Below are 18,882 nucleotides of genomic sequence, written 5' to 3' on the forward strand. Positions count from 1 at the left end.
CTAAGTTTTCGGCTTTCAGTTTCCTTTTCACCCATTACTACTTAACATTTGAAATTGGTTTCAAGACATCTCAAACCAAACCAAGTATTATAGTTGCATGTTCAAAGAGCTTACATTCGACTGATGGAGATATTATGTTTATATTTAGGAGCATACAACATATGTAAAAGGTGATTTGGGGTGGAAGGATCAGTTATGGGGAATTATTTCTCCTTCATTTCAAAACTTAAGAAATACGTTTGTGAGTAAGAGAAGTTCCTTAGCCTTCTTATCTTTCTGTCTGCCACAGAGGCAAAAGTAATATTTTGAGGGATCTGTGGCATGAAAAGATAGGAGATGTCCTCTGAGTATTCCTAACAATGTAAGAATTGCTTCTTCTGTACTGTCCAATGACCTATTTCAGACAGAGGCATCAAGAAGTTAATTGTGACTGTTCCAAAGGCTAGAGTATTCAAAACTGATAAACTGATTACAAATTCATTCTTTATCTAAATCTAAATTTGTCTAAACCTCTCTTAGATCTGTTTTTAAGCCTGTACCTTCTCTTAGAGTCTTAACTGCATTTTATGGAAAGGATATGTAACATAAATTACACAACTAATAATTAATTTGTACTACAAACATTTATTTATAAATGTATTTTTTACTGTAACTGGTCAATATGTTTGCCATTGCCTTCTCTGGCTTATTTTATAGATGAAGAACTGAGGCAAACAGCTGTAAGTGACTTACCCAGGGTCTGTCAGTAAGCACCCCAAAATACACAGGGAAGGCCTGCTATAATAGAATCTTAGATCTGCATTTATAAAAGGAAAAACAACTTTTGAGGGGTTAACAATTACTTTAATGAAGCATATTCATCATTCCTGTAATCAATCACATGTATCATTCACCTAGTTCACAGGAGTCAGCAATCTGAACTTCAAAGAAATTAAAGAGAAATCAAAGGTCAACAGATGGCTTCCTCTGCCTGACCATAATCAGTACATACATCACAATTCAACAGACAGGTCCAAATGTCTGATCATAGTTACGAGAAAGGGAAAGAGGGACATCTGAATTCTCAAAGTGGGGTGGGGTGGGGGTGGGAGGAAGCTCCTTAGCAGCTTCTCAGAATCCTTGTCTGGCCAAACAAACACTTCCAGTCAGTAATCCCCAAAGTAAAACCTCACCCTCAGAGTATTTATACCTTTTTTTAGAGCAGAAGGCATCCCAACCCTTGAAAACCAGTGCCTCATTAAGAAAAGATGTGGGTCTTCCTACAGATCTTCCCTAATCAAACTCCCCTTAATGGGCAGGTCCATTAACAGGGTGGAAGATCTTTAATAACGTTACCAATACAAATATATATACTATTTCTAGTTAAAGAAACTCGATTTTGTACTTTATTCCTAGTAAAGATTCTTGGTTGATTGTGGCAAGATTCAATCAGAGGCATTTGATTATACTAGAAAAAAGAAAAAAAAAAAACAACAGCAAAAGATCCCACTTTGCCTACCACCACACAGGGTCACAAAGCTTGTAAGTGCCTGAGACTACATTTAAACTCAGGAAAATGAGTCAGTCATCCTTACTTCTGGCTCATCAGTCTATCCACTGCACCATGGAAATAATAAAAGTAGCAACATATTTGTTTCCAATTCTTCCCAAATGTCAGACCTTCACCCATCAATATAATTACCCAGAATCAAGACGGATATTTTTGCTGTCATTTGTTATTAAACTCTTCATTAACCTGCTCTTTGATTGATTTGGTTAATCCGTCCTAAACAATCAAGTCTGGCGTAGTGGGAAAAGTGCTGGATTGCAATTAGAGGACCTGCGTTCGAATTCTGGTTCTTTCATTTATTGTCTGAGTGACTTTAGGTAAATCCCTTACCCTTTCTCTATGTAAAATTCTGTAGCTGCAAAATGAGGAAGTTGGACAAGGTGATTTCTAAAGTCCCTTCCAGTTCTAAATTGGTAATCATTTGATTAAAACAATTTCACTAGATTTTTGTGTAGGTTTTGCCCAAGGACTCAGTATTCATCATTTTATTATTGTTACGTAAAAAAATCTTCATTTAAACAATTCCATTTTTACTGTATATATCTTGTACATACCTAGTTAATTACACATTATCTCCATTAGAATGTGAGCTCTCTGCTATCAGAGATGATTTTTTCATATCTTTCTTTGCATCCCCAGTACTTGTATCCTGGCCACAATGCTTAATAAATGAGTTTTGACCAAAAATAAACTAAAGGATGTCACTTCAGTTTTTCTCCTGATTAACTGGCATGAAATTTTTTGTTCATCTTATCCAGTGAAATACAAACTTATAACATTATCTTACCGGATTGACTAGATTATATTGTTGAAATGTTAAACAGCTGGTCTAAGTCGTTAAGTATTGTAGAGCATTTTAAACTTCCTAGGGTAAGCAAATATGCTCCCCAAAAGATAGTGGATGGAACAGAGTACAAGGCTCTTTATTGATATGTGTCTCAAAGGACTGTAACTCTTAACTCTTCCTGAAGTTCATTGCTCACACAAGAATTCACAAAGAAATTAAGTTTCATCCCTATGGGGAATCCAAAGCAGTCTGGATGTTAATTGAGGAGCTGCTCTGGATGTTGGGAAAAGTGAGTGTCTGAAACTGCTTCTTACACAAAAAGGATATGAGGAAGCTAACTAGACAGCTGGAAGGAGTTTGGCAATTGCTAGAGAATATCTTCAATGGGCAGGGTTGAAGATTTGGAATATTCCTTGTTTCCCAATTCCATCTCCAAACTCTCCCCCTCTACCTTCACTGAGTAATACCTCTTCCTTCAAAGTTCACATTATAAATAAATGAATGAATGTATATATATATATATATATATATATATATATATATATATATGTGTGTGTGTATATATATATATATGTATATATATATATGTGTGTGTGTGTGTATATGTGTACACACATATACACATATACATACATATGTGTGTATATGTATATACATACACATACATATATATGATGGCTATTATTTGTAGACTCCAAAGACGTTCTCCTTTTTTCCTCAATGAGTTCAGTGCCTGGTATACCCTTGATCATGCTATCACTCACAAGTGTTCCACCTCCATGTTCATGAATCCTTTATCTGATTATACTCTTTTCTCCTTCCATCATTCCTTCTTCTTTACAACCCTTAACCATGCCCTTCATTTTCATTGTTATCTCCAACACCTCCATTCCTCAGTTCTTTTCCTGGCCACCAACCCTCTGCTGGGTATAATCTTCTTCTTTTTTCTATCTAAACCTCTTGGTGCATAAATTCAACTCTACACTATCCTCCACATTTGAGTTTCTTGCCCCCTCATCTGTTTTCTGATCATGTCTTGCTAAGACCAAGCTTCTATATGTCTTCTACCATCTGCTGTCCACTTTCCTTCACATGAATGTGAATGAATCAATAGTCATACTAAATAATGTGAATGGTGAATGAAACTAGAGAAAATTATGAAATAGGGTTGATTACATCAACTATACATTGATGTCATACAATCTCAGTTTGACCATTGTTGCACTAAGGCAATCTTTTTTATGTCACCCTAATTGATTATCTTACTCATAATAGCAGTTATTCGAAACTTTGCCATATTTCTTGAAATTTCCCAAGGCATCCTCTCTCTCCATTCTTTCATCTTTAACTTATACTGAGGAGAAAAAAAATCCATTTCTTGAGAGTTCTTTCCCCTCTTCATCTCAAATCATGCAAATGTACTCCCTCAATCTCTCATCCTTCATTGTTAATTCATATCAAGAAATGATCTTTCTTGGCCACTTCTTACTAAGGCAAAAACCTTTACTCTATATGTACCTCTGATAGCATTTCATCTAGTTATTTTGCAGATTGGTAAAATATCCTTTTATCCTTTTGTCCTTCTCTATTGTCCTTCCTCTCCCTAATTACACCATTACCTTGTATACTAGCTGTTTCCCTGCTGACTACAAACATGATCGTATTTCCCTCATCCTTATATACCAAACCACCACCAACAAAAACTCATGATAGGTAGGAACAAACTAGCTCTCTACCACTCTAGATTTCTCTTCCTGTCAAGATCAAATTCTTTGAAAAAGTCATCATTCATTCAATTGAACTGAATAACCTGTGCCTCCATTTTCTTTCCACTTATTCTCTTCTAAACTCAATCCTCGGGCTTCCAGCTCAATGATTTAACTGAAATGCCTTTCTCCAAAGCTATTGTTGATGTCTTAATGGACAAATTTTCTGAACTTTTATTAATCTTCATCCTTCTTGACTTCTCTACAGCCTGTAATAGTATAGTATAGTATGTTCTCTTTTCGCTAGATTTAAGTAACGCTGATCTCTCCTGTTTCATCTTTTACTTATCTATCTGACTGTTCCTTCTCAATGATTGGGTGTTTGAGTGCCTGTACTTGGACCCCAATTCTAAAATCACATTTCTCTCTAAAAATCACATTTCTCCCTACTCTCAAAACACTGTTCCAGGTAGTTTCTCCCCTGCCCAAGGACAACTTGTCCTTGATGTCTCTTTCTGATACAGTAGCCAGCTGCACCCATAGAATTTATTAGTTTGAATCAGCTCTGTCTTGGTTGAACTGGCTGTTTACTGGGTCATAAAGATATTTAATATTCACTGACCAATCACATGTATCCTAGACTTCGAAGTATGTATATTCTCTTACATTTATCTTGTCTAACAAGACATTGGTTAGTTGACTTAGTAGAGAGTTCAGGCTTAAAATCACACCTCTATAGAGTGCCCACATCCTAATGAACTCTGGGTAAAACACCAACGCAGTAGATACTAAAAGTGCTTGTTCCTTTAAGAACTAACCGCTCCTTAACCACCCCTAATTGTGCTCTTAATCACCTAATTAGCATATTTAGAACATGTTTTCCTATAGAATACCCAATATAAACTTTACCTATACCCCTTCCAAATCTTAGGTTCCCTAAGAACTCTTGCCAGATGAAAAGAGTAACAAATCTTTAACACCTTGACCTCAAGAACGCTTCAGTCTATACATTTTTTTCCAGACAGGCCACAGAGAAAAATTCCAGTCTTGGGGTTTCTGTATCTTTTCAGCTTTCATCATCAACTGGATCTTAAATATTAGAATCCCCCAAACGTCTGTCTTGGGCCATTTTCTCTAGCCTTGGATGAAGCTAACTATTGTGCTTAATTTCATAGAATGCTGGTCGTAGAGTCAGGAAAAGCAGATTCAAATCCAATCTCATGCATTTTATATCTGTGTGACACAGGGCAAGTCATTTAGCCTCTGTCTACCACAACATCAGTTGTAAAATGGAGCTAATAATTGCACCTATCTCTCAAGGTTATTGTAAAGATCAAATGTTGCAAAGCTTACCACAGTGCTTGGTATACAGTGTGTGTGTTTGTCCTTCATTACCAAAGAAGACCATGACATCAGAAAAATGATAGCATGACTAGCACTTGACTTTGTTTTGAGTGAGGGAGGGCTGTGCAGGTCACCAGCTTCACTTTTCCTCCAGAGCCATCTGAATCCAGTGACCAGATATATATCAGAATGACTGGAGATGACCCAGGATGAGGCAATTGAGGTTAAGTTACTTGATCAAGGTTACACAGCTAGTAAGAACCAAGTGTCTGAGGTGATGTTTGAATTCTCGTCCTCCTGACTCCTACACTGCTGCACCACCTAGCTGCCCCTCTGGTATACAACAAGTGCTCAGTAAATGGCTATTTCCTTCCTTCTTTGGAGCCAGCCAGTCAATACTTTATTTATTGTGTTCTCAGGAAGTGAGCTAAGTTTTCGGGAGTGAAAGAAAAGCAAAAGCCAGATACCACCCTTGAAGGTCTCACAATCTAATAGGAGAGAAAACATTTGAACAATATCTACCAAATGGAGGGACCTCAGATTAAGAAACTGTTCTAAGAAAGTAATTCTCAGTAAATGTGCTTATCTGCCTTGGTGGAGAGAGTTTCCTCATCTGGGAGCTCCCTAGTCCTACAGTTATCAGATTGGGTCATTGGAGATTGGGATTTGCGTTCAGAAGAGAGGATGGGGAAGGATTTCGGTGTGATCCTCCCCATTCCCGAGTCCTTGCTGCAGAGACAGAGCTCTGAAGCCCTCAGGTCGGAACTTTCCTTCTTCCTGAGCCTGAGGCAGAACTCAGAGACTGCGCTCTCTGGGGGCATTTTTCTCGTTGGAACGGTAAGAGGAAGTTTCCGTATGTCCTGAACTTCCGCCTTCATTCTGCTCCTGGGGAGGTTCCAGCCCCACAGTTCTGGGACGCTGAGGCTCAAAGAAGGGTCCCGAGGACTCAGGGGTCCAAAGCTGTCTTGTGAGACAGATGAGGAAACTGAGGCACAGAGGAAAGAAAGAAGGGATAAAAGGAGGAAATGAACAAGTATGTGTTAAAGCACCTACTATGTGCCTGCACTGTGGGGGAAGGGAGTTAGGTTTTAGAGGATCCCAGAGTTAAATCCTGGGGACAACTCTGAGACTCCAGAACCCCGTGGTGTGACAGGTGAGCAAACTGAGACAACTTGCTTAAGATGACCCAGGATGGTATTGAAGGTGTCTGCCCTGGCTTGTTGGTTGGTTGCTGTCCATTCTCTTTGAAAGAGGACCAAAATGACATCAGCATGATAAAGAGAAATTTCAGTGTGTCCGACTGTGGTTGATCAGGCCAATATGAGCTTGGAATACCCAACCACAAGTTGGGCACAGATAGACCATGTGAATCTTTGGGGTGTGTATACCAAACTTGCACATCCTGCATTTACTTTGTGCTGTCTTAATTCTGCTTTACTCAAAGAACACAGCACCATTTCTGAGGTAAGCACGCCATGCTGAGAGGTCCTGTGCCACTGTCTCACATGTTGAACAGTCAAATCCAAAATTCTTGAGAGAGACCTTGAGAGTGTCCTTGTATCATTTCTTCCGGCTACCATATGATTGCCTGCCCCATGTGAGTTCTCCATAAAGTAATCTTTTTGTCAAGTGCACATTTTCCATTTGTACAACATGGCCAGCTCATTGGAGTTGTGCTCTCTGAAGCATAGTTTGAATACTTGGCAGTTCAGCCAGAGTAAGGACTTCAGTGTCTTGTACCTTATCTTGCCAGGTGATCCTCAGAATCTCCCTAATACAGTTCAAATGAAAGTGATTCGGTTTCCTGGCATGGTGCTGGTAGATTGTCTATGTTTCATAAGCATATAACAATGAGATCAGCACAACGGCTATGTAGACCTTCAGTTTGGTAGTCAAATACCTCTTCTCTTCCAAACTTTTCTTCGGAGCCTCCAAAATACTAAGTTAACTCTGGTAATGCATACATCAACCTCATTGTCAATGTGTACATACCTGGAAAGTACACTACCAAAGTAAGTGAACTTATCCACAGCATTCAAAACTTCTCCACTTGTTGTAACTGATGGTTCCACCTATGGATGGTATAGTGGTGGCTGGTGGAGTACCTGTGTTTTGTTGGCGTTAATTATTAGGCCAAAATTAGCACAGATATCAGAGAACTGATCCATACTTTGTTGTGTCTCAACTTCAGAGGCTGCATTGAGTGCACAGTCATTTGCAAACAGAAAATCATGCTCCAACACTCCCTCCACCTTTGATCTTGGCTTGTAGCCTTTTCAAATTGCAGAATTTGCCATCAGTGTGGTAGTAGTTGGCCTTGATGTCATGTTCATCCTCATTGAAAGCATTTGTCAACATGGTTGAAAACATCACTAAAAAGCATGGGAACAAGTGCACAGCACTGTTTCACTCCATTGGTGACTGGGAAGGAACGAGAGCATTGTCCATTATCCAGAACCCAGGCAAACGTGCCATCATGAAATTGATGTACAATATTGATGACCCTCTCCAGGCAACCAAATTTTGACATAATTTTCTATAAGCCCTCATGACTAACAGTGTCAAAGGCTTTGGTCAGATCTACAAACGTTTACAGACTTTTGTTCTGCTCCTGGCATTTCTCCTAGAGTTGTCAGGCAACAAACGCCATATGGACTGTTGCTCAGCCCGTTCTGAGGCCACATTGGCTCTCAGGTATACGACCATATTTCAGGTGAAGGATCAGTCTATTAAGGAGGACTCTAGCAAGAATTTTGCCAGCAATGACAGAGAGATCGCCTTGTGATTGTGGTAGGACAATCTATTCCCTTTACCCTTATAGAGATGAACAGTGGAGGCATCCTTAAACTCCTGGGGGATAACCTCCTCTTGTTATAAGCTGGAAACTTTCAGCCAGCTTTTGTATGAGCAACCGTCCTCCTGCATTGTAAACCTGCCCTGGCTGGTGAGGAGTGGATGAAGCTCTGAGTTCAAGTCCTGCTTCCTATGAGCTTCCTGGTCTGTAAGATGGGGGTATAATACTTCAGAAGATAGTTGTAGAGATCGCCTGAGATGACATTTAAAATGCATGTGACAAAGCTGAAAGCCCCACACAGGGTGACCCAACGATGGCTCCTCCTACTCCCACAGGACACTTGGGTGCTAGATACAGAAGTGGAAATTCAGTTTAGAGAATGAAGAATCTAAGAATCCAGAGTGATCAAATGACTTGCCCAGGGTCACACAGCTAATAAGTATGCAAGGCAGGATTTGAACTCAGATCTTGCCTACCTCCTGTGCCAACTAGCTGATAACATTGGCCATAACCCTGCCTCTTAAACCTCATAACCTTAAGGACTTCAGATGAAAGCCATGTATTCACTTCTAGCCCATTCAGACAACTAATTTTTATAAAAAGTTCCCACCTCATTATACTTCTCTGAAACTTCCACCCTGTACTGCTAGATCTATTCTGAAGTCAAGCAACACCAAACTAATCCCTTTTACAGATGACAGATTTGTGAAATTATTATTTATTATACAATATATATATATAATTATGAAATTATTATATATTATTAGACTTGAACCCCATACATCCCTCATTTTCTTCTGCAGGACTGAATATCCATTTTGTTGAATTCATCCTCATGAAATGTTCTCTACTCCTCTCACCATCAGGATCACCAAGTTCTTGTCAAGTTCCAGCCATGTCTTTCCTAAATTATGATGCACTGAACAGACAGACTGTAGAATTTAATAGGTGACCTGAGCAGGGTGGATCATTGTGTACCTACTAATATTCCTTCTGGATACTGTATTTTTCTTACTGATGTCTAAGATAGTATTTCGTCCCTATCAGAATATGCTGTTCCCTTAAATTGAGCTTCCAATTTTTCTACTTAACATTCATATCATTTAAAAGGAAGTTTTGTTATATTATCACTCTCAAACTGTACTTAAGAAGTTCAATTTTTGAACACATCTATAATCTTTCATTTGGTTCTGTTATACTTCATCTTACACTCAGGAAAACTGTGAAATGGGCTTGGGATGGTATACCTCAGTGGGGTAGAGATGACAATATTTGTTTTCGTGGTTGGTGAGAATTGATGTTCTGAAGGTTCCAGCTGATAAGCAGAATTTGAAAATGCTTGAGAGAGGATACATAACTTTTTAAAATCAAATTCTTGAAAGAACCTGCAGAGCATGGGATCAGGACGAGTAATGAGGATTAGAATTAGGGAAAATTAATTTTTTTTCTGTAATTGAAGAGAGGAAGGTGAGGGTCATTGATAATAGAGATATTCAGAAGTGGAGAATGAATGGACATAAATGGATATGAACATTAATTCCAATATTCTCTTAAACAGGAGGATAAAGCTGCTTGCTTTAAACCGAGACCTTAATAAAGGTAGTCTATAATAAGCAACTAAGTTTATGTATTGTATAATGAAATCATGAAAGTTTTATTGACTTTCTTCAGTGATGCTTGGTAGACCAGGAGTAGGAACAAGTAACTTAGAGGGTGGGGGTTACTCAAGAAAGAAGATTGGCAAGTTGGTAACCTCAGAATATTAGACTGCAAAGGATTACATTAAAAAGTGATGCATTAAAAAGAAGTAGATCATCGATTCAAGACTGGATTTGAAGGCAAATGAAGTACAAGTTGGAACCAACTGGAACATTCAAGGGACCATTCTTTGTCATCAAAATGAGAGTAAAGAATGAGAGAGGAGGAGAGAAGAGAACACAAAAATTTATAGTTGGTAAGCAGAATTTCATAAGTTCAGGAGATTGGAAGCCATGCAATTTTGAAAGTTAATTAAGTCTGAGATGTGTTTCTATGCTAATAAGTGGCTGATGTGGTAAAGTAGAAAGTCTTATAAGGCAATTTAAAAACATTTCCTATTTGATCTTGAAACATATTTTCAGAAGAATATATAATATGGAATTTCCTAATATTGAAGTAACTCCAATCCAGATGATTAAGTTTCATATCATCCGCTATCTTAGAGGAGCTAGAATGAGTCAGCTAACTTCCTAACCTCATCTTTCTTAGAAAATAAATAAATTCCCTTATCCTCAAGAGAGATTGTGTGAAAAGAGAGAATGGTAACTAATGCGGCGTGCCAGCTTAGGATGAAGTGATAGCTAAAAACGCTATATTATTAGTTTTCTTCTTTTCTTTTTTTTTGTTTTTACAGCTGTTTTTTATTAAATAACCAGTTTATAAAGTCAGTCCAGTACAGTGACTTACTGGGGAAATATTGGGGGAATTAGTGCCTGTATCACTGTCAGTTTCCCTCAGTTAGTCTTTGTCTATAATATGCGAAGAGAAGGGCACTAAACGCAACACAAATCTCAACAGGGCTTGGTTTAAGTACAACACACTTATTCCTTTCTGCCCTTCCCACTCGACAACTTTAAATGATATGTCTGTGGGCAAGAGTCCCCATCCAAGTGTGTAAGATAGGAGTTCTGTGGTTTCCATTTCTAACATCATAAATGCCACTTCCCCCACCACCGCTAACCTATTTAGGATAAAACTGACTTTAGGAGAGGGCAAAAATTAACCACTATCGAAAACAAGTTGGGGTAAGAAGGAAGGGACAAGGGCAGAGTAAAAATATGTGGATGCAACTCTGTAAAAAAGCTATGGGAGGGGGAAAGAATACCTCATGGAACATTAGTTCTACAACAGACCAGAGGGATAAGCTAAGGAAGGATTTCCAGGCACACATTTCAAGAATTCTGGGTATAATGATATCAATGTTGTCCAGTGCTGTTGTGCCTCCTGTCCTGGAAAAATCCCTGGGTACTGAGACTGGATTCTCCTACTATAGCCATGTTGGCTATGGCTATCCCCAAATTCAAACAGAGGGTGCTCTCTAGTGTGCTGTAGTTATCCTTAAAACTCTTCAGCTCTAGGAAGTGCTTGGCTCTTTTACTTTTCTGGCTGGAGAGCAGATAGGTGACCTGGATAGCTGTTGGGGAGGATACTTCAGGAGACTGTGTTAAATCCTTAGGTGTCTACTGGTGCTACTGCTGGGAGCTCCCCCCATGGGCTTTGACAGCGGCAGCTAGTTCACTCAGTACTTCCTGATAGTGTAGATATTCAATCTGACCAAAGACACTAGTTCTGTATAGAGCTGTCTCATAGCCATCTAGCAGGGTATCAATGAGAGCTTTTCAGACACCCTTGAAGGGGGTGCTTGTGTTTCTAAACTTCAGAGAATAAGAGCGGAATTTCTTGCATATCCGGGAACGAGGATGCCGGCCTTCTGAATGGCATAGGATCTCAGAGGCACGAACGGCATCCAATGCTTTCATCCTGTACAATAGTTGTAGCAATATTGATTTTCTGGTGTCTCCAGCTGCAAAAGTCTGGCATCATCTTCGAGAAGGTGGGGTTCATACTTTACATCCTGGACCTTTGATAGTCGGATGTCAATTTCTTCCTTCAGATCCTTGGGAGCATTGTTCCCCACAGGGACGTGGGGGCCTCTTCAAGACTTCATAGCAAAGTGCATGATGTACTTCTTCACAGAAATGAACAGCAACACAAATACCAAGCTCCCATAGGCCATCACCAGCACAACTTTCACCCCCGACAACCAGTTACTGCTGAATGCCACGGCCTCCTTCCAGCTTCATTAGCTTGGGCTCTGTAGTAGCAACAGCCCTAGTGCTCTTTGGTGCTACTTTGCCATTTCCTTATGGGGGAAGTCAAATCCAGGCCCTGAAGGAAAGCATGGCGGCCGGGAGAGCCCAGGGAACCTCTAGTTTTGTTTCTTTTCAATCATGAAGTAATTGTATTTTCCTTCTGTGTTTGTTTGCAGAGGAAAAGATTTAAGGAGGATGTAATACCTTTCTTCCAGTATTGGAAAGGCTATCAGGGAAAAGAGGGTTTAAACTTGATCTTATTATTTCTCTCTTCATGGATATGAGAGAGCTCTCTATTGCTAATCACTTTCTTGGCATTCACTTCCTTTCACACACCCTCTTTCGAACTGTTCCTTGATTTTTATATTTCATCTCATATTTTTGTACTAGTTTTCTGCTTTTGACAGGGACATATCTCCTACTAATTTAGCTTCTTAGGAACCCTAGCTTTCTTGAAGGCTCATCTAAAATGCCTCCTGAGGTGAAGCCCTTTTTGATTCCCCTGGTAGTTAGTGTCATCTCCTTCCTCAAGTTTATCTTGTTTTTCTCTGTACGTTTTATCTCATTCCCCCAGTAGAATATGTCTTTTGAGGGTATCAACTAATTTATTTTTGTTTTTCTATCTCTGGGGCTTATTGCGATGCTTTGGACATAGTTGATGTCTGATAAATATTGTTCAACTGAAATGAGTCTAAATCGTGTTTTCTCTTTGACATATAAGGAATAGGAATAGCATTTATTGGTTACCCAATACATAATAAGATTTTTGCCTAAATATAGATTTGGTGATTTTCAAAACAAAGAAAAGATCCAGATCTGCCTGCCTAGAGGATTCAGCAATGGCAAGATGATAATCTCTAAGACCCTGGGAATATGTACCTGATGTGAACATGTTTCTGGGTACAGTCTTTTCTGGTGTGTTGGCCAGCGGGAAAGAAGCCTTGGACTGCTATATTATATGCTCCCATTTTCTTCTCCAAGGTGTTTTGGGTGCTTTGGTCATGCTTAGGTCCAAGAATGAGGGCACCTGGTTTCCAGCAAGAGCTATGTCTTAACTGATGTATTTTTCACAGGAAAGGAAGGATAGGATTCTTCTAAGATAATTATTTCGAAACTCTGCCACCTCCCCTACGATCATCTTGAGAGACAGACATTTAAGCTAGCAAAACTGGTTCAGGGAGAGCCATGCCTCCCACGGCGAGTGTCCAAAAAGGAACTAAAGAAGGAATTACAGATCTGCCAATTCCTTGATATACTTGAGGAAAGAGGAGATCAATATTTAATTAAAAGCTTTTGATGTGTAATATGCTGATGTGTGGAAGTATCACAGAGTTTTTCTGAGAGACAGAAAATCCCCAGTTAGAATATAAGCTTCTTGAAGGCAGGAATTCTTTGACTTGTGCCTTTTTTTTGTTTAATGACTAGCCTGGCAAGTAGTACACACTTAATAAATGCTTGATGGATATTGATATTGATAGAGCCCATGCTGGGGAATTAGGAGAGGTGACTGACTTAGAGGATTTCCAAAGTCCCTTCTGCCTTGAACACCCCACAATTTTATGGCATTTCCTTTCATTAAAGTGATTTCACCAAATAGTGTTCCAATTAATGAGACAATAACAAAATAGTACATTTCCTTAAGTTAATATCTAAGTTTACTCAAAGCCATGATTTCTGTTTCTTAAGGCCCTATTCAGTGCATTCTTCACTTCCTTGTTTCTCAAACTGTAGATCAAGGGATTTAACATGGGGATGATCACTGTATAAAAGACTGAGGCCATCTTATCTGTATCAAGGGAATGGTTTGAACTGGGCTGTAAGTACATAAATGTCAAGGTCCCATAAAAAATGGTGACAGCTACCGTGTGTGAGCCACAGGTAGAGAAAGCTTTGTGCCTTCCTTCAGGTGATTGCATTTTTAGAATCGCAGAGATAATATACATGTAGGAGACAAAGACAACCAAAAAGGAAGCAATAAGCATGATTCCTGCACAGATAAAAATCCATATTTGTTTGAAGTGGGTGTCAGAACAGGACAGCCTCAAGAGAGGCATGTCATCACAATAGAAATGGTTGATAATGTTAGAACCACAGTAGGAGAGGCGGAACGTAAGTATAACATGGTAGAGTGCAACAAGAAAGCTATAGATATAAGGCATGGCTACAAGTTGAATACAGATTTTAGGAGACATCAGAACCTTATAAAGCAAAGGGTTGCAAATTGCCACGTAGCGATCATAAGCCATGGAAGCTAGCAACAAGCATTCTGCATCCATGAAAGCGATGAAGCATCCTAGTTGAATAGCACATGCATGGAAAGAAATACTATTTTTCTCACACAAAAAATTTCCCAGCATTTTGGGAGTAATGGAAGAAGAATAACAGAAATCAACGAAAGCGAGGTGACTTAGAAAGAAATACATTGGGGTTTTTAATCCTGAGTCCATTCTGATGACTATGATGAGACCCAGATTGCCCACCATTGTGAACACATAGATGAACAAGAACACCATGAAGAGGGGTATCTTCAGCTCCTGCTTGTCAGTGATGCCCAAGAGAATGAACTCAGTTACCTGGGTAAAATTAATCTGAGCCATTCAATCCATCTGTAAACTTGGCCAAGAGAAAAATAAAGATGGGAGATAGGTTAGTTCCTGGTTTTTCTCCTGGCTTTTAAACCACACTTTTCATCGTCGTCATTTTCAGAGTAAATGATGACAGCTAGCACACAGTAAAAATAAAATAAAACCTGGTGTGATTACCAACTACTGCACTTATAATGATCCTATGGAAGAAGTTATGCAAATATTGGTATACCATTTTATTGTTTTAGAAAAACAAGACACAGTTTCACATTCAAAATAATACCATTAATTAATGTTCAGACTTGGGTTTGAATTTCTTGTACACTTATTCCACGATTCCACACAGCCTTACTCTCCACTGAAAAGAAATTTCATCTCTGTTTTGATAGTGAAGGCTTAGATTGTAACTGTCCTTCTTGTTTTTGCATTCAAATAAACATTTCTTCATCACCTACCTTGTGAGAAGCAGTACGGTTTGGTGGATTGAATGCTAGTCTCTAAGTCAAAAGATCTGGATTCTAATCGGACTCCATTCATGGACTGGCTCTTTGACCCTGGGCACACTTAACCAGATTTCAGGACAACTCTCAGGTTATATATTTCAGAGTAGTTCTACATTACTGGGCTGTATATATATGTGTGTGTATATCGTACACACTTTGTATGCTTTTATCTATCTGTACGTATGAATGTATCTATGTGTGATATGTATGTATACGCATAGATACATTCCTACACACATAATACATACATGCTTACACATACTAGGTGTTGAGAATGCAAAAGTAAAATTGAAAATAACCCCTGTTCTCAAGGAATTTACATTTTATCTTGAAGAATTTAAAGCATTTAGAAATCCACAACACTTTCCAACCTCCATCTTGAAGGTCGAATGCCTTGTGGGTAATCAATGCTGTGCCTTTGAAAGTACTCTGTGAGTCCCTATTTTTAAAGAATAAATTATGAATCCCCACTGGTGTGTTTCCTTTGACTAAAATCAGGGAGAGAAGGCAATTAGCTCAAAACAAATGATTTACTGACAGCACAGTGAGAAGGGAGATGATGTGGTATATAGTGAAGAGAATGCAGAAACTTGGAATCTAAAGAACTTGGTTCAAATTCCAACTATGCCAATTAGTACTTAGTAAACTAAGTCTCTAGGCATTAGTTTTCCCATTCGTAGAGTGAGGGAGTTGCACTGACATTTGAGGTTCTTTTAGTGACTTCATTTGACTTATAAAAATAAATAAGGTTCAGGAGGTTCCAGAATTCTTTTGTTGTTGTGCAGTCATGTCTGACCATAGTACTCCAGGACCTTCCATTCTCCACTGTCTGTCGAAGTTGGTCCAAATTCATGTCCATTGTTTTATTGTTACTATCTATCTGTCCATCACATCCTCTGCCATCCCCTTTTCCTTTTCAATCTTACTCTCATTATTTTTAGAGTAATTTTAAGTCTTAATATCTTACAAGAAACATTAAGACTTTTGGAATCCCCTATATAATTTGAGGTAAGGCAGAAGATGAATAGGGAATCATGACTGGAGGTGATACTCAGTTTATCCTTTAAGAAAACTAAGGTGAGAATAGATGTAGGATTGAAATTGCTGATTAAGAGCACCAAGAAATCAAATCATTGTAACTCATACATAAAATATGTACAACTAAGAAATGTGGCATAAGTATATACAAACCTGAAGCCAGACTGACGAAGTTTTAAATTCCACTGTGAGGAGTATCTTTGAGGTATTAGGGAGTCGCTACAAATCACAGATTAGACAAATGATACCAATAGATGATTTTGTCAATTTCTTGAAGAACGAATTGGAACAGAAAAGACTGGAAGTAAGAAATCCAGTTAGGAGACCTGGAATACAGTGAGAAGATATGAGTCCAATTAGGAGGCTATGGATTTAGTCCAAGCAACAGGTGAGAAGTTCACCTACTTTTGAAATAAGAACTTGAGTTTACTGTATGGAATACTTTTCTTATTTTGAATTTTACAAGTGTTATTAATCAGTAAGCATTTAATAGGTGCTTACACCTATAACTTGTATTTTTGGTTTTTTTAGTTGCTTCTACGATAAACTGAGAACCAAGAACAAGGTTGACTTTTAGTAACCCTATCATAATGGCCAATCATTTACATGTATAATAACATCAAAATGACCTCTCCCTTTTGATTCTTGAACTTTAATAAACCTAAGTCCAAGCATAGCCTTAGTAAATGTAACCCATCCTGTTTAGGAAACACAGAGCAGTTAAAATTAGGTTACTAAATTGACTTTGGCAGTTCCCTTAAATTACTGACCACTTCAGTGAGGGGAAACAAAGACCAGATTTGTGGTTGTGCAATATATAAATCAAGCAACAGTTCGGCAGTATTTTTTCCTGTTTTTTAAACAATTATTTTAGTATTCTGTATATGATCTTAACTCACAGGATTCCGTATTTTAGATATATAGACAAAATGAATCTCCAGTACTGTAACTTGAATTACTAATGATGCTTAGGTAATGAAATGAGTCAGAGGAAATAATAGAATGATTGCTGAGAAAAGATCAAGTCATCTAGCTTGGTACTTACTTTAAAAAGAATGGAGCTTTTCATTTAGCAAATGTGTTATCTTCTACTTATGGGTTCAGGTTCATTATAAATTATATCTGAAAATGAGAATCGAGATTTCTTATAATTCCTTATCTGAAATATGAGATCTTACATAATACTTCATGATCACTATACTAATGGTAAAAAGTTAGGGAAATCCCCTTCTGATTGTTGAACATCTGCCATCAAAAAATGACTAGTTGCTTATGTCACCACCTTCCTCATACAAAGGAAATCCCAGTCTGTTCTGAGAAAGATCCTAAGAAAAATCGATAAGCTCTTAAAGAATGTAGTCATCACCTCTTCCCTACTCCCACTACTCTCCCAATTTGATCCCAGAATCCACCCCCCCCCACTTAAGCTTAGCCCAGTTGACCTGGTTGACTCCATTTTGATATTAATATAAACTAAGGCCTTGCCTTCTTAAACCTCAAGAAAAATAGTATTTCTGTTATTGTATAGCCATAATTCTGGTTCCCACCACTACCTATGGTTAAAGTGGTATAGATTCTAAGCTACTAAAGATGTTAAAGTCAACTGGAATAGTTTGTCTTACCTGGGATGAGTAAGTAGCTAGATCCTCATAATCCATAGAACAGCATTTGAGAACAAGGTTTTATTGATGATTTTGTCCCAAAGGAATCTCACCTTCAACTAGTCTTGAAGCATAACTCAGGCAGGTGCTGACAGAGAAGTTAAATGCAACCATGGGAAACATTAAGCAAACTGAATTTTAATTGAGGAGCTGCTCTGGAGTGTTGTGGCGATGTAAATCTAAGCCTGCTTCTCACAAAGTGAGTGATGTGGCAAAAAATGATTTTTTTGAAGCAAATATTGTTTTTGAAACATTTTCAATTATTAGTAATAGTGCAATACGCTAATATTAATACAATCATGATCACTCTCTAGTTTCATGGTTTTCTTGCGTAAGTCTAAGATCCACTGTGTAAGGGATGATTGAATTTTGTTTCCACAGAAATTGTGTGAGACCTGATTTGAATTCATACTGATGACTAAGAGATAAAACTGCTCACAATGGAAAAGGGGAGAGGGACGAGTAGTGAGGGATGTTGGACACCTGATAATCAGAATATCTAAAATCTAAGATGGCCTTTATCCTGTGTATCAAAAGCTATTGGACCAGCTGTGGTTTACAAAGGATGAAGTCCATTGATACAAACGCTGTCTTAGATAATGGAATTTTTATTATGGATATCTCGGGCAAGTTTTTCAAACACAGCTTTTGTCAATTCTCTTAGCAATTGAGGAAATTCCTTTTTCATGCTATGGATGATGTGGACAACCTGAAATAAGACTCAAAGCATTTTATAAATTGCACTTTCCTTTATTTAAGTAATATGACGAAGAAAAGGAATTGAATGTGAAAATGAGAGAAGGAATCTAGCTTGTAGATCCACTTTTGGGGAGGGTGAGGAAGGGTAGTTGTTTTCTGTGAACACTGACCTGATCAATTATGATGCCAATGTGATACTTACAGCAGCCACTATTGTGCATGTGTATTTCCAGGGTAAATTTGAAAAATATAAACTCTCTTCCTGAACGATGAAACCGAGACTCAAACCCAGATTCAAACACCAGAAAGTAAAATTCATCACCAGAAAGTCAAATTCATCATAGTAACAAAGAAATCTACATTAT

The 18,882-nt window shown here is 38.3% G+C and overlaps 2 pseudogenes; both read right to left on the bottom strand.

Annotated features, from left to right (window-relative positions):
* Positions 1–10,273: 10,273 nt before the first annotated feature.
* On the bottom strand, positions 10,274–14,637 carry LOC140523257 (olfactory receptor 8U9-like; annotated as a pseudogene).
* Positions 11,135–12,999, bottom strand: LOC140524237 (protein C1orf43-like; annotated as a pseudogene).
* Positions 14,638–18,882: the final 4,245 nt, after the last annotated feature.

This window comes from Notamacropus eugenii, chromosome 2 (assembly GCF_028372415.1).
Source record: "Notamacropus eugenii isolate mMacEug1 chromosome 2, mMacEug1.pri_v2, whole genome shotgun sequence".
Lineage (NCBI taxonomy): Eukaryota > Metazoa > Chordata > Mammalia > Diprotodontia > Macropodidae > Notamacropus > Notamacropus eugenii.